Raw genomic sequence first — 25202 nt, forward strand, 5'->3', positions numbered from 1 at the left:
GAAAGCCGACTAACACAAACAGGTATTTAGATGCCATTTCGCACCACCACCCAGCCCAGAAACAAGCAGTGCTCAACACTCTGTCTTCACGTGCCTTCCGTATCAGCGATGATAACAACCTGGAATGGAAGATGTATTTTTTAAAAGGACATCGAAGGCAAATAGGTGTGTTAGTTATTCAATCGACAGGGCTTTCAGGCGGAATATTTACAACGCTAATAAGAATGACGAGGAACGGCTTTCTCACTCCGTTAGGTTAACGTTCGTTTCTGGGGTTATTTATTTATCGTATGATGATACAGAGCTTGGATCAAATACATAATCTTAAGAAGTGACAAGCAAAATACAGGTACAGAATAAAATCTCCAGAGTATTGTACTAGATTATGTACACGTTACAGAATTTCTTAGATTTCTAAGTCCAATCTGTTGTTCCAGTTGAGCCCTTCAGATGATGCATGGTGGTTGTCATTTATCGATCCGCCGAAGGCTCGTTTCGGGGATTCACCAACAATGTGATTTATTGTTTGCAGGGCAGACCGAACTCCCCGAAAAGGCCTCCCGGTCATAGAATGCAGAGCAAACAACCAAAAAGTCCTTCTCAGGACGCACAAGTTCGTAGTTCCTGGGGTCACTGACCGCATAAGCAGAATTTTAAAGAAAAATGGTATTCAGACATCTTTCTTTAGTCAAAACAAAATAAAAGATTTTTTTCCGACGGAAAACAGATGCACCTGACTGCCTCCACAATGCAGGCGCCTGTCAAGTGACATGTGGCTGCGGCAAAGTGCGTATAGGTGAAACGGGAAGAACTGTAAAGGAACGCATTACGGAACACGAATGGCACATTCGGCTAAAACAAAGTGCAAAATCAGCAGTAGCGAAACATCGGGAGAACTGTGGCTCTGACATCGATTTTAATAACGTACGTGTACTGGCTAAGGAAACAAACATTTATAGAAGTTGAAACTTCCAAGAACGCATCTAATTTCAATAGAGAGGACGGCTATAGGCTTCCGGCATCGTGGCTCCGCGCCATCAAGGAAGTGAATACGCGGCCGCGGTGTGCGAGCGACGTAAACAACGCGCTGCAAGTCACCTCGGCGGACAACAATATTTTAGGTAAACATTCCCCCTCTCTTGCTCTGTCCGTTTCTAATCTAGCCAATGATGACTACCAACCAATAGCAGTAGCAGGAATTTGAACCAATAACCCTTCTCCAGCGTAAGTGTGGACAATGACGATGGGCCACCAATGGTATCCACAGGAGATAAGTTACCAACGCCCCTTCTTCTGCACCAAAGTGAAAATATTAGCCTATGACTATGGCCCAGCAATGAAAGCCATATGAATTCTAACCAATACTATCGCTTCTCCAGCACGAACGCGAGAAAACTCCCCTTTATAAGAGGACGCAACACTCGTCTCTGACAGTGTTCTAGCAGCAGTGGACACCAGGAGATTCTGAGGGAGATGCCAGCAGAGGTGTCGAAACGTCGATAATTTTAGAAGAAATATGACGCGGCCTAATAACCCAGAAGAATTTAATTTCAGTGACAACGGCCACGAACGCCTGGAGATTTACATAATCTCCACTGCTATTTGTACATTTCTCCCACCTCTCCGGCAGCCTATGAATGCCACATCAGGAAAACAGATCTTCTTTTGAAGCGAATCAGTCAGCGAGTCATTTTCGTACATTTCATACGAACTGAAGCGATGTTCAGTGACAGAAGGTTCTATACTGCACATAGATGATAGTCGGACGGAGCGAAGTCTGGAGAATAAGCCGCATGCCCTAATATTTCCAAACTGAACGCCTCGATCGTTTGCCTGACCCGTTTTACTATTTGTGTGATAGGGCGTTATCAAGGAGCAATATGACTTTGTGTTGCCTTTTTCCATATTCCGATCGTTTTTCACGTAACACTCGATATAATTCGATCATTTGCTGTTGGTAGCGATCTGTGTTAACAGTTTCACCAGGTTTTAGCAGCTCATGATAGATGTCACCTTTCTCATCCCATCAAACACAGAGCATTGTCTTCTTTCCAAAGCGATTTGGTCTTACAGTGGATGTCGATGGCTTTTTTGTATACACCCATGATAGGATTCTTAACATATATCAATTCTTCATCATCTGTCATGGAGAAAAGACTTTCTTTTGTATCAGGCAAGCAGCATTTCATAAGTGGTCTTTCGATTTGCTTGCTGTCTTTCATTCAGTTCACGCGGAACCCATTTTCCCACTTTCTGCACCTTTCCTATGGTTTTCAACTGAATAGAAACGTCTTTCTGCGTCAAATTCAGTTGTTCCACGAATTCCTGTTGAGTTTGAGTAACGTCTTCATCCGATAAGTCCTGCAACTCGTTGCCACCGAACTTTTCGGTCGTTTCCCGCACTCGTCATTTCTCACGTCAAAAATCACCACTTTTGAATTTTGTAATCACTCGAAACGCTGTGTTTTCACATGAGCATCTTCGCCGAAAGCTTTGACAAGCATTCGATGCGATTCTGCAGCATGTTCTCTTCAAATGATAACAGAAAACCAATTCTGTCGGCAAAACGTAGTTCGTAGGCCCAAAACTGGACATGTTTACGGGTTTGAAACAGATACCGATGTATGGAACTTGGGTTAATGTGTGTTGACATTCGTCGTCAGCCGTTACAGGAAGCAGATGGCGCTGCAGAAGCGGTCTCACGGGCCCTACACTGACGGATAGTGCCATCTATAGGGAAATTTCGGTTTCGCATTTCTACACCTGGTATTCTAGCAGCAAAAACGTTTGACAATTCCATAAAAGATGGAATGAGCATAAATAGTAGCGAGCCTGCAGGACATCCGGAGGTACACTGTTTACCTAACACGTAGGGAAAACCCAATCGCCGGGACTAGGCACATAGTGAGTCGCTACATATTGATTCCAACGGAGAGCAGCGCGCTTCGTTACAGGATCATTTAGAAATCGCGAAAGCGTTACGGAGGTGATAGATAAACTCCAGTGGGATACTCTGCAGGAGAGACGCTCAGTAGCTCGGTACCTTCATCGAAGAGTCAACAAGTATATTGCTCCCTCCTACGTATATCTCGCAAAGAGACCATGAGGATAAAATCAGAGAGATTAGAGCCCACACAGAGGCGTACCGTCAATCCTTCTTTCCACGAACAGTAAGAGACTGGAATAGAAGGGAGAACCGATAGAGGTACTCTAAGTACCCTCCGCCACACACCGTAGGTGGCTTGCGGAGTATGGATGTAGATTTAGATGTAGAATCGTAAAAGTGTGCTATTTGAAATAACAAGAGGAAATTTAATCTGCAAATTAGAGCTTATTTTCTTTTCTTCTTAACATTCTCCATGGGAAAGCTATTTGGTTAGAGATAAATAAAAACTTACAGCAGGGAAGACTGCAGTACGTCTTGTAGACATTCGAGAATACAATTGAGTCAGAGTACTTTTTGAGAGCTTAAAACAGTTATCTAATATTTTACCGGCACCTTACATTTCGTCGTATTGACACGGTAAGCCACAAACTTCACGTGAATCGTAATTTGTGGACAACGCTGTTTTTCCCAACTCTCTGTGTTTTGCTATTTGACGGACGACTGCCTTCGACACGGCGGTCGCGGCGGCACGTATTTGCGGTCTAGCAGCCTCATTTCCACCTCAGAATTGTCGACGCAGGACGCGGACTGTTGATGCCAGAACGTCGCCTCATTTTCGGCGTCCGGGCGCCGGCGAATGGCCACACGCTGCGGAGGACGCAATATACCACTCGGGCGACCACCCGCTGCACGCCATTAAAACTGCGCAATATGTCCAGACCGCCCGCAGACCATTGAAATTGTGATCCACTAAATGCGCTAGCAACGGCAGATAACCACTGCGGTTTGCTGATGTATAGCCCCGCCGTCCAGCTCAACTATTGTTAACCGAACAGCAGGTGATCAACTTTTTTGGAAATATTTTTAGAGGTCTCAAAGCAACCTCTATTCGCGAGCCATTATCGTCGATTATCGAATAGCTTCTGAAATGAGGGGTAACTAAGGACCCAATTGTAACTATGGTTGTCAACACAAGTTTTCGCGAAAACTGGTACGATTCGAAAACTATTTAGAAGAACCTTTTGTTTGGCGAGGAAGATATTATGACTGGCTTTAACACATGACACAGAGTTATGAAATTGTGTTTGTGAATTATAAGTTTACATTTGCACAAGTTTTTACTTATATTTGGGTATCATAATACTCTTACATATACTAATGTATTTGAAATTATATTAAAATATTAAAAGCTACATTCTTTCCTATTCGTGTGCAACATTTGATTTGTTCCTGTCTCGAGACAGTAGACGAAAAGAAAATAGAAAATAATAAATAATAGTATTGATCTCAGCCTTCATTTTGGTGCTGTAAAGCATGTGCAGAATACAAAACGTAGATTGGTAATGGTAAAGTAAACGTTCACATAGAAGGGAAATTTGTTACAATTTAATATAAGAGAAAATGTTAGGAAGTCTTTTCTGAAGCCATTTGCCTGCAGTGTAGCGTTGTACGTAAGCCAAACGTGGACGCCAAGCAAAAATGGCTCTGAGCACTATGGGACTTAACAAACGAAAAGCACTTCAGAGACGGAGAGAAGAGTTACTTTAAATATGTGATGCAATAGGAAAATGCTAAAGATAGGATGGATAGATCTCATAAGGAATGAGAAGGTACTGAACAGAATAGGAGAAAAAAGAAAGAGTGGCGTAATTTGGCTAAAAAAAGAGTTTAGTTGACAGGACATGTGCTACTAAAATATTTGCCCACTATGCATATTGTAAATGTGCCGTACTTCCTTTAATCCGTAAATCCTTAGATATTATGTGTTAATTACAAATGTGACGTGTTGTAATCTGTGTAAATTATTATGTATAATGAAGTATCTATTCTGGGTTAAGGCCATTGGGGAAAGATAGGAAAAACAATATCGTTGGTAGCGATAAAGACTTGCGTAGGAGTGCTCTCTTTGGGCGCGAGTGTGACGTCAGAGCGAAGCACGCAGGAATCTTGGTTGTGACACTTGTGAGTGAACACACACACACACACACACACACACACACACACACACACACATATGAGCATGGAGTGCACTGTCGAGCCTATGTAAGGCGCAGTTGTTACAAGCAGGGCAGCAAGAGAATGATGAGTGTCGACAGATGTAAGAGGCTCCGATAACATAAAAATCCTGACCGATAACAATTGCGAATGAAAGTATTCCCGCGATATAAGATGGAGCAATGGGAGCACTGTAGACGACAACAAAGACGACGATTGTACATCTGCAACTAACTGCAAGGTTGTTTAATTTTCTTTCACGTTAGAAATATTGTGAGGCATTGTCCAGCGATATTCTCAGTGAATATTACTTCAGTAACAAGTCTTGTACGTAAAATCTGAATTTATCTGATCTTGTTATTATCTTCGGTCATTGTCACCTACTTATGGTCCCATTCTGTTCCAGCTACTGAAATCCCGAGTGCCGTTGTTTAAACAGCTGAAAGAAAAGTAATAAAACACTATCACTGATAGTTTTGTTTGTTTGCTCAAAAGATGAACTGAAAACACTAATGAAATTTCAATACGTTAAGAGTATTGATCAATAACATTCAGAGGCAAAGTCATTCTTGCTAACTGATACAAAACAAAGTTAAGTAAAGTAACGAAAATTTCAAGAGTTCTGGCAGTCAGATACAAAAATAAATTAATAAACATATTTGGTATTTACACTGTGTGATCAAAAAAATCCGGACACCCCCAAAACATTCGTTTTTCATATTAGGTGCATTGTGCTGCCACCTACTGCCAGGTACTCCATATCAGCGACCTCAGTAGTCATTAGAGATCGTGAGAGAGTAAAATGGGGCGAACGGCGGAACTCACGAACTTCCTACGTGCTGAGGTGATTGGGTGTCACTTGTGTCATACGTCTGTACGCGAGATTTCCACACTCCTAAACATCCCTAGGGACACTGTTTCCTATGTGGTAGTGAAGTGGGAACATGAAGGGACACGTACAACACAAAAGCGTACTGGCCGACCTCGCCTATAGACTGACAGAGACCACCGACAGTTGAAGAGGGTCGTAATGTATAATAGGCTATCACACACGAATTCCAAACTGCATCAGGATCCACTGCAAGTACTATGACAGTTAAGTGGGAGGTGAGAAAACTTGGATTTCGTGGTCGAGCGGCTGCTCATAATCCGCACATTACACCGGTAAATGCCAAACGACGCCTCGCTTGGTGTAATGAACGTGAACAGTGGACGACTGAACAGTGGAAAAACGTTTTGTGGAGTGACAAATCACGGTACACAATGTGGCGATCCGTGGCACAGTGTGGGTATGGAAAATGCCCGGTGAACGTCATCTGCCAGCGTGTGTAGTGCTAACAGTAAAATTCGGAGGCGGTGGTGTTATGGTGTGGTGGTGTTTTTCATGGAGGGGGCTTGCACCCCTTGTTGTTCTGTGTGACACTATCGCAGCACAGGCCTACATTGATTTTTCAAGCACCCCACTCTTGAAGAGCAATTCGGGGATGGCGACTGCATCTTTCAACGCGATCGAACACCTGTTCATAACGCACGCTTGTGGCGGAGTGGTTACACGACGAAAGCTTCGCTGCAATGGACTGGTCAGCATAGAGTCCTCACCTGAATTCTATAGAATACCTTTGGAGTGTTTTGGAACGACTTATTGCCAGGCCTCACCTACCTACATCGATACCTCTCCTCAGTGCAGCAGTCCGTGAAGAACGGCCTGCCATTCCCCAAGAAATCTTCCAGCACCTGATTGAACGTAAGCCTGCGAGAGTGGAAGCTGTCAACAAGGCTAAGGATACTGAGTTCCAGCACTACCGATGGGGGGCACCACGAACTTGTAAGCCATTTTCAGCCAGGTGTCCGTATCGTAGGAATCACCAGGGATTCCGGAAACAGCGATCGTGTGAGACCCAACTCGGTTTATTTGTTCATGAGACCCAGAAAATATTAGATACTGGATCCCAGGTAGATGCCATTTTCCTTGACTTCAGTTCGCCTGATAAACAAAGTAAGAGCCTACGGAATATAAGACCAGCTGTGTAGCTGGATTGAAGAGTTTTTAGCTAACAGAACACAATGTTGTTCTCAATGGACAGACGTCTACAGACGTTAAAGTAACCTCTGGTGTGCCGCAGGGGAGTGTTATGGGACCATTGCTTTTCACAATATATATAAATGACCTAGTAGATAGTGTCGGAAGTTCCATGCGGCTTTTCGCGGATGATGCTGTAGTATACAGAGAAGTGGCAGCATTAGAAAATTGCAGCGAAATGTAGGAAGATCTGCCGCGGATAGGCACTTGGTGCAGGGAGTGGCATCTGACCCTTAACTTAGACAAATGTAATGTATTGTGAAATCACAGAAAGAAGGATCCTTTATTGTATAATTATATGATAGCGGAACAAACACCGGTAGCAGTTACTTCTGTAAAATATCTGAGAGTATGCGTACAGATCGATTTGAAGTGGAATGATCACATAAAATTAATTGTTGGTAGGGGGGGCAGGTTGAGATTCAATGCGAGAGTCCTTAGAAAATGATGTAGTCCATCAACAGAGGAGGTGGCTTACAAAACACTTGTTCGACGTATACTTGAGTATTGCTCATCTGGGTGGGATCCATCCCAGGTCGGGTTGACAGAGGAGATAGAGAAGATCCAAAGAAGAGCGGCGCGTTTCGTCACAGGGTTATCTGGTAAGCGTGATAGCCTTACGGAGATGTTTAGCAAACTGAAGTGGCAGACTCTGCAAGAGAGGCGCTCTGCATCGCGGTGTAGCTTGCTGTCCAGGTCTCGAAAGGGTGCGTTTCTGGATGAGGTATCGAATATATTGCTTTACCCTACTTATAATTCCAGAGGAGATCACGCGACTGGAACAGGAAAGGGAGGTAATGACACTGGCACGTAAAGTGCCCTCCGCCACACACCGTTGGGTGGCTTGCGGAGTATAAATGTAGATGTAGATGTAGATCGTGTACGTCTGCTCCGCGCTTCCTGGTGAGACATCGCGTCCTCTATTCGTCCACCGTGGCCACAGCGCATACCGCTGATAAGGGGCATATAAGAGCCCGAAACTGGTGGTGTTTTAAATAAAAAGAACCTAACAACCGAAGCGGCTTTTTCAGCCTCTGCTAAATCAGAAATGTTTTCTCTGTTTCTAGAACTCATACCATGAAATGAAACACTATTTTTAATGTCACGAAAAGTCGCTGCCGAGCTGCACATGCCATGTACTCGTATTTCGTGTCTGTTGTATCAAGAGAAAAGAGAAGTAGGCCGCGGAAGTCTTGAGGTACTACTGATTTCATAGGTGTCTTTATCGATTAAGGAAACAGACCACCTCACCTGTATCTAAATCAAATGTAATTTCCTTTTCAACCGCTCTTTGTCGGACAAAAAGTTTTTTTTGTGGATTACAGTAGGAGGTTAGTTGGAGTCGGCTGTAGTGGCAAAGCCTAAACAACGTTCACATCCTGAAAGTTATGCTGTAGACGCTCTGGTATGCAGTGGTTGCATAGCCTGCATTGTAAACAGAATGTATGGATATGACCTGAATGTGCCTGCCCTGGCCGAAGTACACCTTGTGCACAGCTTGACTGAAGAGTTTTACTTGTACGTTTACTATTAATCTCTGCCATGTTTTTATTCATTTGAAGATTAACATGAACTTCAGATCGCGATTTAGTGTCTTGTGCTCTACGAACAAGAGAAATAGACGGAGTCGCGATTGAGTGTCTTGTGCTCTACGAACAAGAGAAATAGACGGAGCTCCAAATTAACTTCAGTTTTGTCCACAGTACTTCGATAATCTACAAGTGACAAATCTGTTTCCAAATCCTCACCTGGCAATTTCAGAACCGCAGTGCGAATGCATGCACCTGACACGTTTCGTGTGACTCCATCACGTAAGATAACAATATAATAGCTTTATACCAAGAATACGTGAACCTTCAGTATCTTGTAAGTCTAATGAGGTCAGCAATCCAGTTTTTAATGACTGTTGTGGTTGCTTCTCGTGAAGAAAGAATTTAAATCTCACTGCAGCGACATGAATCTGTAATTCATGGTGTACCAGTACCTCACATGCAATACCTTTTGGACGAGGGTCTGGAAGCAACACGTAGACGGCACATGTCGGCCCCGACCGTCAATGGAAACTAAGTAATGAACGCCATACCTTCAATGTTGTATGCTGTGAATTGGGCTTCGAGCTGAGAGCGGTTTTCCAACTAGTCCCCTTTCAAGCGGCACTTGGGAGTATCAATAGGTTGTGGAGCTGCTTATTGCGACTCTTAAGTTTGCCATCTGTGGGACAATGAGCAGCAGTAGTTCAGTCTGTTCCGCCTGAAACCGAAGAAATTCGTTTAGAGATATTTCTTATGCGAGCTAATAAATGGTGAAAGACCTTTCTAGTCCCAAACAAAGTTTTACACTACACTTTCAAGAGCTTAAATAGACGGAGGTAAAAGAAATAATGTCAAATGGACGTTTGGTCTGTAGTTTAATACTGTAGACTTTGCTGTATATCACATAGTTCCGAGTTCTCAAGTGTAGCAAGTGAGTGGCGCAGCGAATTAGACGCTTCATTTGTATGTGGGAAGAAGGCTTAGAAAGGCTCACGTTGATTCGCGTTAGGTGTTCGACAAACTGCAGAAACCTTCTTACGGTCCATGACTTACCTCTCCTGGATATCTTAGCAGACTGAGCAGGTGTACCACCTGCAATAGGTCATATGTCGATGTGACATTAAGCCGTATTTTGTAATAACGGATTGGCGAAAAGAAAAGTCGATCCGAGAAGTACAGCACTGTTTCTGCAAGTGAATTCCATTATTTCCTATAAGTAGTTAATTTTTGTTTATCTTCTGTAGAATTCCGAATCGACTATGTTCATACGATGTTTGCTTGGAAACCGAGAATCTGAACTTCATTCAGGACATACAATGTGAGATATTACTCCCCTCGTTTCTGCGTTTCGTTGAAACCCGTTGTTTTCCGCCTCCTTTTTCTTGCCGCTATCTAACTTCATTTGCATATTCTCGCCACAAGTCCTCTCGGGCAATTTCCTTAATTAAATTTCGCGGAAACGACCTGTGAAGGCGGCGAATTAAGTAAGGATCATTTTTACTGGTGGGACGCGAGCCGTAATTCTCAAGCGCAGCCCAGGGAGAGGACAAGAGAAACGTTTTTCTTCTGTTTCTTAACCTTTATAAAGCTGTGCCAATGCTACTGTACAAAGAAAACAGTAGGCCTATGCAGATAACTGTTTGATTTTAGGGAGACAATTTCTTCCGAGTGGAAAAAGAAATTATTTATATTAAAAGAAATTCTAATGTATCAGTGTGATATGTTGTAAAAAATGTGTAATTTAAACAATTTTGCATTACAGATGTTCCTGCATAGCCGCTACGAATGCTGTACAGAACTGAAAATGACGAGGGGGAAGCTGAACGAATTGTACCGAAAACAAAATATCTTCATGGACGTTATGTTTAGTAGTTAAAGCTAAATAAATAATGTTTTAACCGACAAAACGGTACGTACGACGATAAGATCTGTGGGAACAATATGTTTAATTCCTTGTATGAAATGGCAGTATCGTAACGAACCGGAAGTGAAAGTGCACCAGTAATTCACAAATAACAGTACAACACCATCTTCATATACTCTTGTTCCAAAAAGTTACATCCCGTTTTCCTTCACTTTTACGACTTCTATTGAAGATTTTTGAAAGGAACATCACATATCGTGCACATGCCGTCAAACTATACCCGACAACATTACTGTTGTATCACCCTTCACCATTAAGAGAGACAAATTCCTCTGTGGGTGTACGAAACACTGTAGTGTTGGCACTAAAGAAGATTGTCAAACAACAATATATTTGTACGTAATAAGTTCCCAAGATTTAGTGGTGACCATTACCATGAATAAATATCGTAAGTAGTTAATGTTTCATGTAGCGAAAGGTAAAAATAAAAAACAAAACAAAAATTCCTTCAACCCGCAGGCTGGGTCGAACGTCACAGTACTCCACGAAGTTTGGTTGTGATGCAGGTTCTATGACTTTGCCATTCTCAGACATTTGAGCTGACTTGCGCAAGTAGTCATACCTGTGATTGGGGGAGGGGGGTCGACCTACAGTTTAACGTGGACTGCTAGCTACGGTCTACGACGCCATTTGGTATTAACATGCTAGAATACAAATGCAAAAAGGTGAAAGAAACGAAAAATGACACGTAAATTCCTGTGTGTCATCTAACAACAAAAACTCTAAAAAGTGGCGCACAGTTTAAAACTATGTTTATTCACTTTCGCAAAGCCAACAACACAGTTTCTGGCTGTCGTCTCGTAAGCGATATTCACGCTTATGAATTATCAGCTATACTAACTTTTTAGTGGGTCGAAAGTACGTCGTCATGGGGAAATTTAATCTGACTCTCAAGGACAGCTAGGTTTTCCAATAGTATTTTGATAACACCCAATTGTGCCACAAAATATGTACATGACATTTCAGTTATCTTTTCGTTGGAAACGCTGTTGTCAACGGGGACCTAAAGTCGTAAGGAAACTGTTACATAGCACATTTGACCCGCAATCGAGAGGACGACGGTTCAAACCAGCGTCCGGCTATCCTGAATCAGGTTTTCCGTAATTTCCCTATATAGCTTCAGGTAAATGTCGGGATGGTTCCTTTGACAGGGCACGGCAGACTTCCATCCCCACTCTTCCCTAATCCGATGGGAGCGATGAACTCCCTGTTTGATCACTTTCCACAGATCAACCAAAAAAGCAAAGTGTCACTAAATGCAGAGCGAATCGTCTGCCTGGTGCAAGGATTCGCAGCAAACTTTCGTCATAAATAAATTTATAAATAGTCAAAAGGGCGCGATATCGCGAACGGCGGGGTTCACTGAAATCAACCAGAACCTGTTAATATCAAGGAATATACGCACATCAACAACGTATTGCATCACCTCCGTTACGAGATTTTCGGAACCTGTAGAAAAAATTGGAATAGAGATCAACATTAACACCATTTCCGCCCCTTTTGCTTGCTCATAAAAACCACACATTGAATGTTGTACCACCATACAACGAGACCTTCAGAGGTGGTGGTCCAGATTGCCGTATACACCGGTACCTCTAATATCCAGTAGCACGTCCTCTTGCATCGTTGAATGCCTGCATTCGTCGTGGCATACTATACACAAGTTCATCAAGTCACTGTTGGTCCAGACTGTCCCACTCCTCAACGGCGATTCGGAGAAGATCCCTCAGAGTGGTTGGTGGGTCACGTCGTCCATAAACAGCCCAGCTATCGCACCAATGCTCGATAGGGTTCATGTCTGGAGCACATGCTGGCCACTCTAGTCGAGAGATGTCGTTATCCTGAAGGAAATCATCCATAAGATGTGCACGATGGGGGCGGGAATTGTCGTCCATGAAGACGAATTCCTCGTCAATATGCTGCCGATATGGTTGCACTATTGGTCCGAGGATGGCATTCACGTGTCGTACAGGCGTACGGCGCCTTCCATGACATCTGCGTACGTCGGCCCCACATAATGCCACCCCAAAACAGCAGAACCTCCACCATGCTGCAGTCGCTGGACAGTGTGTCTCAGGTGTTCAGCCTGATCGGGTTGCCTCGAAACTCCTAAGAAATCAGTACCCAGAACAACCACGACCTTGACGAGCCTGGGCAATGAGTCAAACAGAACTTGGATGGCGTGTACAGGTACAGCTCCCCACGCAGCTTCAACAGGATACCACAGTTCATCAAGAGTAGTGACTGGCGTATTGTGACGAGCCAGTTGCTCGGCCACCATTGACGAGACATTTTCAATTGGGGAGAGATCTGGAGAATGTGCTCGCCAGGGCAGCAGTCGAACATTTTCTGTATCCAGAAAGGCCCGTACACGACCTGCAACATGCGGTCGTGCATTATTCTGCTGAAATGTGGGGTTTCGCAGGGATCGACTGAGGGGTAGAGCCACGGGTCGTAACACATCTGAAATGTAACGTCCTCTGTTCAAGGTGCCGTCTTGCGATCAAGAAGTGACCGAGACGTGTAACCAATGGCACCCCATTCCTCCATGCCGGGTGATATGCCAGTATGGCGATGACGAATACACGCTTCCAATGTGCTTTCACCGCGATGTCGCCAAACACGAATGTGACCATCATGATGCTGTAAATAGAACCTGGATTCATCCGCCTAAATGACGTTTTGCCATTCGTGCACCCAGGTTCGTCGTTGAGTACGCCATCGCAGACGTCGTAACAGCCGTCTATGCCACGTCTGCTGTGCAGCGAGTTACGTTAATTTAAGTGTTAACTGTATTTTTCTTACTTGTCACTTCTTCCGTGGGTTTTTGCTTTTAGGAAGCTTTAATTGTCGAGTGCTAGTAACAGTGTTCCATAGATTTCGTGTTTGTTTTGAATACACTCAGAGAGAGTCCCTTTAGTCAGGCACAGAGCCAGTAGTGCTAGTGTTTGTTTTGGATACAGTCCAGACACAGTTAGCGCTATTTTCATTGCTTTCTACAAGAAGTGTCTAGTAACCACAGTTCAATCACCTATCAGCCGCCTTTAGTGAATTAGCAGTCTAGTTAAAAGTGTATAACTCTCTACAGTAAACTGATTTCTTAGGATGGATAGGATGTGTGACTGCTGTGTACGGACGCAGGAGGAGCTGGCCACTGTTCGCGAACAGCTGAACGTGTTGATGGCCGCGGTCAGCCGTCTTCAGGCTGCTGCCTCGGAGTGTAGCGGCAGTGGGGAGTCTGGTGCGTCGCATGGTACACCCCAGGTGTTACATGCTTCAACCACTGTCCCTGCTTTCGAGACATCTTCGTGGGTACCGGGCGCGGTTGGGCCAACCTCTCCCCAAGGGGAGTGGCGGGTTCAGTGGCGTTCGCAGCGCACGAGGCAGAGGGTCAATGTGGAGGCTGGCCGTGTGGCATCGCCCGCTCTGTCTGTGAGTGGACATGTGGCCGCTACTTCAGCAAGGTCCGAACAGGCACACGGGGGGAGGGGTTTATTTAATGTTGTTTTATTTAATGTTACATCGTTGAGCTTCTGTAAATGTGTTGATTGAATCGAATCGATAACAGAAATAGTTTACTCTTTGATGTCATGGTTTGATTCTATACGAAGTAGTGTATCCGTCATTTAAATTCTTTGTCCCATTTGGAGGGAAAAATACTTGCTGTATATAATTGTAATTTTGTGTGAATAATTTTTGGTAGAAATGTCAATATGTGCAAATTTTCTGTTTCGTTTATGTATTTGGTTGCTGTTATGTAAACTGCTGATCCTCGCTTAGGGTTCTTAGTTATTCTGTGTATAAGAGGTGTAGTGGTTCCCCTCGGGAACGGAACTGTGTAGCGCGCGCAAATTGTGGTTGGTCTAGGTATAAAAGGTGGAACTAGAGTCAGTCGGGGACGAGCTACCAAACTGTGCACTGCAGTGTAAAAGTTGTATATTGTGCTGGTTCCGAGAGAGGCTTTATATGCCACTGTCCAATGCCTCGGATGAATGGATAAATAGCTGGAACGATTCTGGAATTGGAATCCATCATCGCACTAAGAAGGAACAGAGTCCAGCAATTCTGCCTGCAAATTCACCTACCAACATGCAGTTGCCACCACATTGCGCAATCACTATAACGGAGTACTATAATAATGTACAGTGAAGGATCAGCTTATTGGATATGTTAGTGTGCTCAAATATAAGGTAACTTATAACTGAATGTATGTACCTACCTTGATTTTTTCCCTATCACAACACCTCTCAGGTTCCTCTCCATTTGAACTATGATTACCGAGTGTCCTAGTTTGTGGAAAAAATGAAAGCCTCAGAACATTAATTAATGTTGTTTGATCCTTGCTAAGAAGGGAGTGTTCAGATTTACTGTGGATTTAGTGAAATTGTGGGAGGTAGTAAATGTAGTCTTGTGAAAGCCTCCTAGGGGTGGAAACAGTCAAATTTAAAGTTTTGTGGAGTTTTAAAGTCACCTTTTTAATCATTTGCTTGAAAGTAGAAGATTGTGGTAATAAAGACAATTTGCAGTTTCTTTTAAAGATTAAAAGCTCTTAAAAGTTAGGCTTATAAAATGTTGCTTGGTTAATGACCATAGTGCTGCCTGTAGTAAATTTTAAAAGGTGAGTCAGTTTCTTGTAAGTTTGTCAACATTGTGTCTCACTGCAGTAAAAGTCGTGAACTACATTTATGGAAAGTTATATACTCATGCTTGCTAAGCACTTGTTTCTTTTGGGCATTGAAAGTGCATATTAATAGTGTAATAAAATCCACAGGTTATCCTATACCACTATTTATGAAAACAATAATTTCATTATTCAAAAGACAGTGAGAAGTAACCTGTTAGTGAATTCCATTTAACTTTCCTTCCAAACAGAATAGTATTTAGTTGAGAGATACCTAACCTGTGACCAGTTCATCATTTTGCAGTGAACTACATTTATAATTTCATGCCAGCTACGAAAATGTTTGAACAATAATACTCAACCTATGTCCAATTAATGATTCTCCAATGAATGTTAATAGTAATGTTTTAAAGACCATTCAGTTTGAACAAGCCCTGAAAGTAATAGTGTGTTTCGCTATCTGTTATAATTTGGCAAATGGTTTGTGCTGCTCTAGCCGTTAGCTACAATCTTACCGTAAACATAGGTATGTGCCAGAGTTAATTGCACTCGCGTGTGGCCAAGTATAGGTTGTGTTTGTCTGTTGAAGTTACTCATATCTAATTTCTTTAACAAGAATGTTAATCATTCTCTTGCCTAATTAGGCTGGCGACCGTTTCCTTTACTCTTTAAACTGTGTAGCTAGGTAAAATATTATTTGTTACTGTTTATAAATGTTTACGTAATTCTGACTTTCACTTCCGATAAGCCACCTCCGTTAGGTACAACACGGTCAACATAACAAAATTCCTCTCACAGGGTAATACTGCTCTGTTGCGTTGTACCATAATTGATTTAACAAGATAGTTTTATTTAACGACCTGCCTTCAACTTTAAGGTTATAGTGAAGTAGTAGCAGACAGGAGTGTTATAAGGTCACGGTTAAAGCAGGCTCAGATGTGGTAATTGGATGTCTCTATAGACCCCCTGGCTCAGCAGCTGTTGTGGCTGAGCACCTGAAGGATAATTTGGAAAATATTTCGAGTAGATTTCCCCTCCATGTTATAGTTCTGGGTGGAGATTTTAATTTGCCGCATATAGACTGGGAGACTCAAACGTTCATAACGGGTGGCAGGGACAAAGAATCCAGTAAAATTTTTTTAAGTGCTTTATCTGAAAACTACCTTGAGCAGTTAAACAGAGAACCGACTCGTGGCGATAACATATTAGACCTTCTGGTGACAAGCAGACCCGAACTATTTGAAACAGTTAACGTAGAACAGGGAATCAGCGATCATAAAGCGGTTACTGCATCGATAATTTCAACCGTAAATAGAAATATCAAAAAAGATTTTTCTGTTTAGCAAAAGTGACAAAAAGCAGATTTCAGAGTACCTGATGGCTCAACACAAAAGTTTTGTCTCCAGTACAGATAGTGTTGAGGATCAGTGGACTAAGTTCAAAACCATCGTACAATTTGTGTTAGATGAGTATGTGCCAAGCAAGATCGTAAGAGATGGAAAAAAACCAACGAGGTACAACAATCGAGTTAGAAAACTTCTGCGGAAGCAAAGGGAACTTCACAGCAAACATAAACACAGCCAAAGCCTTGCAGACACACAAAAATTACGCGAAGCGAAATGTAGTGTGAGGAGGGCTATGCGAGAGGCGTTCAATGAATCCGAAAGTAAAGTTCTATGTAATGACTTGGCAGAAAATCCAAAGAAATTTTGGTCTTATTTCAAAGCGGTAGGTGGATCAAAACAAAATGTCCAGACACTCTGTGACCAAAATGGTACTGAAACAGAAGGTGACAGACTAAAGGCCGAAACACTAAATGTCTTTTTCCAAAGCTGTTTCACAGAGGAAGATTGCACGTTAGTTCCTTCTCTAGATTATTGCACAGATGACAAAATGGTAGATATCGAAATAGACGACAGAGGGATGGAGAAACAATAAAAATCGCTCAAAAGAGGAAAGGCCGCTGGACCTGATGGGATACCAGTTCGATGTTACACGGAGTACGCGAAGTAACTTGCCACACTTCTTGCAGCGGTGTACCGTAGGTCTCTAGAAGAGCGTAGCGTTCCAAAGGACTGGAAAAGGGCACAGGTCATCAGAGTTTTCAAGGAGGGACGTCGAACAGATGTGCAGAACTATAGACCTATATTTCTAACGTCTATCAGTTGAAGAATTTTGGAACACGTATTATGTTCGAGTATAATGACTCTTCTGGAGACTAGAAATCTACTCTGTAGGAATCAGCATGGGTTTCGAAAAAGACGGTCGTGTGAAACCCAGCTCGCGCTATTCGTCCACGAAACTCAGATGGCCATAGACACCGGTTCACAGGTAGATGCCATGTTTCTTGACTTCCGCAAGGCGTTTGATACAGTTCCCCATAGGCGTTTAATGAACAAAGTAAGAGCATATGGACTATCAGACCAATTGTGTGATTGGATTGAAGAGTTCCTAGATAACAGAACCCAGCATGTCATTCTCAATGGAGAGAAGTCTTCCGAAGTAAGAGTGATTTCAGGTATGCCGCAGGGGAGAGTCATAGGACCGTTGCTATTCTTAATATACATAAATGACCTGGTAGATGGCATCGAAAGTTCACTGAGGCTTTTTGCAGATGATACTGTGGTGTATCGAGAGGTTGTAACAATGGAAAATTCTACTGAAATGCAGGAGGTTCTGCAGCGAATTGATTCATGGTGCAGGGAATGGCAATTGAATCTCAATGTAAACAAGTGTAATGTGCTGCGAATATATAGAAAGATAGATCCCTTATCATTTAGCTACAAAATAGCAGGTCAGCAACTGGAAGCAGTTAATTCCATAAATTATCTGGGAGTACGCATTAGGAGTGATTTAAAATGGAATGATCATATAAAGTTGATCGTCGGTAAAGCAAATGCCACACTGAGATTCATTGGAAGAATCCTAAGGAAATGCAATCCGAAAACAAAGGAAGTAGGTTACAGTACGCTTGTTCGCCCACTGCTTGAATACTGCTCAGCAGTGTGGGATCAGTACCAGACAGGGTTGATAGAAGAGATAGAGAAGATCCAACGGAGAGCAGCGGGCTTCGTTACAGGATCATTTAGTAATCGCGAAAGCGTTACGGAGATGATAGATAAACTCCAGTGGAAGACTCTGCGGGAGAGAAGCTCAGTAGCTCGGTACGGGCTTTTGTTAAAGCTTCGAGAACATACCTTCACCGAAGAGTCGAGCAGTATATCTCGCGATGAGACCATGAGGATAAAATCAGAGAGATTTTAGCCCACACAGAAGCATACCGACAATCCTTCTTTCCACGAACAATACGAGACTGGAATAGAAGGGAGAACCGATAGAGGTACTCAGGGTACCCTCCGCCACACACCGTCAGTTGGCTTGCGGAGTATGGATGCAGATGTAGATGTAGACCTATTTCTTTTTCTCTTTGTATTCTGGTTTTCGGGCGGAAACAGCTATGGTCATAAGCACCCATAGACATATTTCTGCAGCTATACTGTCAGCTGGATTGGGGAGAAGAGAAGTTCGTGGCACAACTTGACCAGAAGAAGGGATCGGTTGATAGGACATGTTCTGAGGCATCAAGGGATCACCAATTTAGTATTGGAGGGCAGCGTGGAGGGTAAAATTCGTAGAGGGAGACCAAGAGATGAATATACTAAGCAGATTCAGAAGGATGTGAGTTGCAGTAGGTACTGGGAGATGAAGAGGCTTGCACAGGATAGAGTAGCATGGAGAGCTGCATCAAACCAGTCTTAGGACTGAAGACCACAACAACAACAACTGTCAGCTGCTGCACAAACTTTCTTATTTGAATGTGCTACTGGTGAAAAGTCTGTTACAGAATTTTGCTTTCTGATTCATCCAACCCAGTTGGCTTAAAGCTGACTTAAGTTGTCGGACATCCGTGTTTATGTTAGGAACTGCACCTTTTCTTCTTACTAATTCTCTGTTTCTTTTCAATACAGACTATTTTCGTGTGTTGAAAGATATACTCAGCTGTGCACCTGAACGAGTTCCATTACCTATTTACGAGTGTTCTTTGAATCGCACATTAAATTTCCTACCTGTCTGGCACATAACAGTTGTAAGTAGGCTGTTTAGGTTTTTATATTGGTAACGCCACGGAGCGCCCTGTACGAAAATCACTGGCTGTGCTGTGTGCAGTCTATGGGTGGTTTTCATTGTTGTTTGCTATTGTAGTGTTGGGTAGTTGGCTGTTAACAGCGCGTAGCGTTGCGCAGTTGGAGGTGAGCCGCCAGCAGTGGTGGATGTGGGGAGAGAGATGGCGGAGTTTTGAGAGCGGATGATCTGGATGTGTCCATCAGAGACGGTAAATTTGTAAGACTGGATGTCACGAACTGATATATATTATGACTTTTGAACACTATTAAGATAAATACATTGTTTGTTCTCTATCAAAATCTTCATTTGCTAACTATGCCTATCAGTAGTTAGTGCCTTCAGTAGTTAGAATCTTTTATTTAGCTGGCAGTATTGGCGCTCGCTGTATTGCAGTAGTTTGAGTAGCGAAGATTTTTGTGAGGTAAGTGATTCATGAAAGGTATAGGTTATTGAAACTTCCTGGCAGGTTAAAACTGTGTGCCCGACCGAGACTCGAACTCGGGACCTTTGCCTTTCGCGGGCAAGTGCTCTACCATCTGAGCTATCGAAGCACGTCTCACGCCCGGTACTCACAGCCTTACTTCTGTAAAGTTTGGAAGGTAGGAGACGAGATACTGGCAGAATTAAGGCTGTGAGTACCGGGCGTGAGTCGTGCTTCGTTAGCTCAGATGGTAGAGCGCTTGCCCGCGAAAGGCAAAGATCCCGAGTTCGAGTCTCGGTCGGGCACACAGTTTTAATCTGCCAGGAAGTTTCATATCAGCGCACACTCCGCTGCAGAGTGAAAATCTCATTCTGGCATAGGTTATTGTTAGTGAGGGCCATTCTTTTGTAGGGATATTAAAAGTCAGATTGCGTTGCGCTAAAAATATTGTGTGCCAGTTTAAGCACAGCCATTTATAATTTTTCTAAGGGGACGTTTCACAGTCATGGCATGAAACTTCAGTATCTCCTCAGTGTTCACACCAGTTTATTTCTACGATTCATTGACTCCCATTTTCATCTATTGTTAGTCAGAAGACGACGACTGTCTAGTTATGAAATGTTCATGTCATTTTACCACATAAAATATACAAATGACAGAAATGTTGTAACTTAATCTCCATTGACAGCATGGCATACTTTCCAGCAAAACATTACGAGATTGTTAATACTTACACTGATTCTGAGAATCTTTCTGTCAAATTTCGAGGCAACTGAGGAGTACAGTACCACTACTATCCACATACAGCTCACAATACGGCTAGACGCACTACAGTGCGAATTGCGCTAAAATTGAAAATCATTAGAATCAGTTGCGATGGAAACAATGGAACTGAAAATGACTGGGAGTTCTGTGAGCGTAAATACCTAACTCTTTCCAACACATTTATTAACAAAAGAATCCGAGAAATCAGAGCGCATTATTAAAAGCAATCCACTGTGAAAATGTCCAGAGCTGAATCCACAAAACTACGTTAACTAACTCTAGTTTAACACCAAACTCGGTAAAAGTGCATTCCTTCAAAATTATTTTAGTTTACAGAAAATAGCAGGATACAAATAAAAAGAAGGGCCATACTGCTGTCAATTATACAGCCTGGAAGGAATGAAAAAAGTTCTGATTCGTGAAGCAGTACGCAGAATTAAACGAACTAGGGCTGACACACCAAGCCATAAAACCAATATAAATACAGCTGATGAACAAGAGAAAGAACTAATAGCTAATTAAGGCTCACTGCACCAGGTTATACAAGGCTGGCCATAGTAGTAAGTAAATCACACCAATAATTAAATGAAGGCCACCTATATCGAGGTCAAGAACGTTAAACAGTTAAGCACAATAGAGAATAATATACATTGCACCCTTGGGATTTAATTCCCTGACTGTCTTCTGCTACTGAAACATATGTTAGGTGACAAATTAAACCTTCAAATGACCTCGCAGGTACGTCAATATAATGCCTAGTACAGCGTAAGCTGAAGCACAGCAAGAAACAGGCATCAGCACAACTGAAGTTCTCTGCTGAGCACAACTAGCAAAACACTCCACTTGTGAGTAACCAACTTAAAGTACACACCAGAGCTAGTAACTGCTTAGATCTCCATAGCTCGACCTTCCTTGGAGCCGAGGCGCCAGGCACAATCTACTCACACAGCACCAGGAACATACGCCTTCTGCTGATAACAAGTTAATGCAGATGAAGCCCAGAGTGCACCACACTGAATCCCCTGCTGGCCGCAGGAACTTGCCACTCCTGCCGTACAGCCGATGACAATCTTAACTGCCTGCTTTTCGCTGTGCCTCGTCTCTGGCTCTCTGCATCACAGTTCATTGGTGAGGCTACTTCAGTTTCCAGCACTCATGATGACAGCGGCTTCCACGTGCTGCATACGCAAGGGGAAGACTACCGCCAGGTTCCAACAGCCAGTCGTCTCCATCTTCCCACGTGATGCTTGCCAGCCAGCTGTTGCGGGAAGTAAACAAGATCAGCTGGAGCGCCAGCCAATGTCCAGCACCACGTGCGGAATACTGCCCTGCCACTGCAGCCCACGGCCTCCGAAGCTGGCTCCAAGCTGTTGCCACTTCCGTGTCTCACGCCAGACTCCGCTGTCACTGGAGACTGCTCCAAGCTTTGCCGTGGTGAAGCACTTTCCTATTTTGCGGTTTTCACATGCTTTTCTGCAATGGGAACACATCAGCACGTGCCGTACAGGGAGTTCAACTGTGTAATGAATCACTAATTAACAGCACACAGCCATTTTGTCAAATCAGTGTATAAAACATATTTTTAGCATAACTCTTACAAGATTAGTAGATGAGTCATTGTCCTACTTAAAAGGTAAAATTGATGTAATGACATTTTATCATCTAGAATTCTTGATCATCAGAACTGCTTTTATTGTTGCTACGGATTGTATTGATTTATGTGTTTTGTGAGTATTTTCATACAATGGTATATACTATATGTTCATACAGTTGCGGCATCTATAGGGATTATGTGATGGCGTGTATTGTTAAAGGAAGTATTTGTATATATTAAACCAATGGCTGCATTAAATAAATATTATGGTAATGTAGGGACTTGATTGCATAGTTAGATTACTAACATTTGGTTGCTACTGACAGAAATTTACAAACATGACGCTTCCCTCAAGTCTATATAGACAAATGTAGTGTTATATTGAAAATGCTAATAATATCTCGTTAAAATCATCTAATAATGCCCATGGTTACATCACGATTAAATTTTATGACTCCCAGCGCATTTAATTTGAAATGGGTACGTAGTGCCGATGTAGTTCATAGAAATGATGACATGTAAGTACATAGGAAATGGTGTCCAATCAGTATCGAACGGAACTGTCACGATACATGGGTATCAATAATAACTACCTTAGTAAGGAAAGAACATTTTATTTTGACAGAATATCTAAACACCTCTTTAGTTGTTTGTTAAAATTTTCTGATGCTTTGTTTTAATTTTGATACTGACCAACTAGAATCATGTAACCACTGCAGTTCCCGAGCTTTGTTTTTCAGTACTCCGTCTTCACTACTCTATTTTCGTTCCCCTTCTGAGTGAATATTAACCTTACTGATTCTCCATTTAGGTCTTCAGAATAAATTCAGACTTGACTGAATGCAATGCTAACCACGAAAACTCACAATCTTTTCTAGAAAGCAGAAGTATTTTGGTTTATGTACTTTTTTAATTAAACTTACATAACTTAGATACTCCTTGTCTGCATTCAGTGGGCAGGAATTAAGAACAACACCGTAAGTCAAAACTAGCCATTTCAATATTATTCTGTAAATGTGCAGTATCGCAGACTGAGTGTTTTGAAATCAGGAGCACACTCTCCAAAAGAGGTACATTGGGGCATTGCTACGTTTAGCGGCGGCTGAGTTCATATTGACCTGTAGTAAGTCCACCTTTAGAGGCGCTAATGATTTCACATAGCTCTGGACACAGCTCTACAGATCACTAACTGTGGCGGAGGTCTTCGTGTAGTCACTGCAGTGCCCCATAAATCTTCTTACCGCTCATTCATAAGTAAGCTGGCCCAGTGTTTGGTCCACGGCGCCACAGTGGCATTCGGGGCAGCGAACGATCCCTCATTTGTAAAAGAGTGCTTTTCATCTTGCGTGCTTGCTTCTGGTGCTGCTGAAGTATCTTCATGCTACACTTGGTTCCTGCACGTTGTAGCCAGAATGGTGGGTCTGCAACACCAGATCCTGTCCAGAAAACTGTGTCCAGTAGGGTCTCCATCGATCTCCTAAAAGCCTGCAAGCAGATTAGTGGAGACTGATGGGATTGCATGATTGTTTTCTTGTCATTTTAACTGGAGCAGGATTCCGGTTTCCAGTGTTTCCGGTGCAAAACAGCCCGGCCACAGATTTATCAGTGACAGTACATTAAGAAAGAACGTTGTGAAAAATCTAACTCAAACAAGATATTAGTCATTAGTTTCTTTATTTGTGAGTTAACAGCTTGGACGTCATTTCTGAATCGTAAAAGTGTTTGTTATGTGTACTGCACATTGTCAAACATTTTTGTTTGGTTTGTTGGTTGATATGGGGGGAGGGGACCAACCAGGGAGGTCATCGGTCCCGTCGAATTAAGGAAGGATGGCGAAGGAAGTCGGGAATGCTCTTTCCTAGGAACCATCCCGGCATTTGCCTGAAGCGATTAGGGAAATTACGGAAAACCTAAATCAGAATGGCCGGATGCGGATTTGAAACGTCGTCCTCCAGAATGCATGTCAAAGATTTTTACATAGATCAGCTTTATTTCATCATGTATGTAGCGATGTCCAGTTTCGATCGCTGTCCATTTTGAAATGCATGCAATATCTAACATCGACGAGCTAGTAAAAAATAAAATGTGACACATTTTCTTAACACCGATACACTTAATAAACTACTCCTGCTGTCGCATTACTTACACCGTCCTCGCAAAAAGTTCCGAGCCTGATTTTATTCTTGGAGTAAAAGCGACGACAGCGCATTCAGTTGTGAGCTGGCAGAGCTAAGTAGTGGACGAGCGGCCATAACGGATCAACGGTGCTGTGTTGCAAATCACAATGCAGCACCAGCTCTCAACCAAGTGTTCAAGGTATTCTCTAGAACGAGAGACGTGTGTGCAGCATTTTTCCGGCATGCCTTCACTGCTGAACAAAAATAACAGCGAGTGAACACATGTCATGACTTAAATGAAACACTGAACGCGGAATGTTCTATTCAGAAATAAATCATCACCGGCGTCAGACTTGCTGTTATGAACACTACCATACTACAAAGCAACAAAGTTCAGAAATTTACATGAAGGGTCAACGCTCTGACAACATCACATAAGCGCGTACTGCACAGTATCCCAAAGTAGGACATATCTGACAGTTTCATTGGACGAAAGTTCTGTGCGTTGTTCGCAAATGCAGGCACACTATATAGAACATCCGAAGCGTTAAATTTACCATCATAATTTTTCTCTGTTGGTATGTACGCGTGACCATGCGTACTAAACATGTTCCAAAATTCCGAGCATAAAAACGGGATTTTCCGGTGCTCGTTCTGTGCGTTGTTCGCAAATGCAGGTACACTATGTAGAACATCTGAAGCGTTAAAATTACCATCATAATTTCTCTCTGTCGGTATGTATGCGTGACCATGCGTACTAAAGATGTTCGAAAATGCAGAGCATAAAATCGGGATTTTCCGGTGCTCATACGTCGTGTTCTGTTGGTGATCGAAAGACGGGGTCAAGTGTTTTGGATAGCCCTTGCGCTAGGGACCATTTGTGTACGCAACAGAAGGTTCGTCTTAGTGTCACGATTCTACA

The sequence above is a fragment of the Schistocerca americana genome, chromosome 4, assembly GCF_021461395.2.
Source record: "Schistocerca americana isolate TAMUIC-IGC-003095 chromosome 4, iqSchAmer2.1, whole genome shotgun sequence".
Taxonomy (NCBI): Eukaryota; Metazoa; Arthropoda; class Insecta; order Orthoptera; family Acrididae; genus Schistocerca; species Schistocerca americana.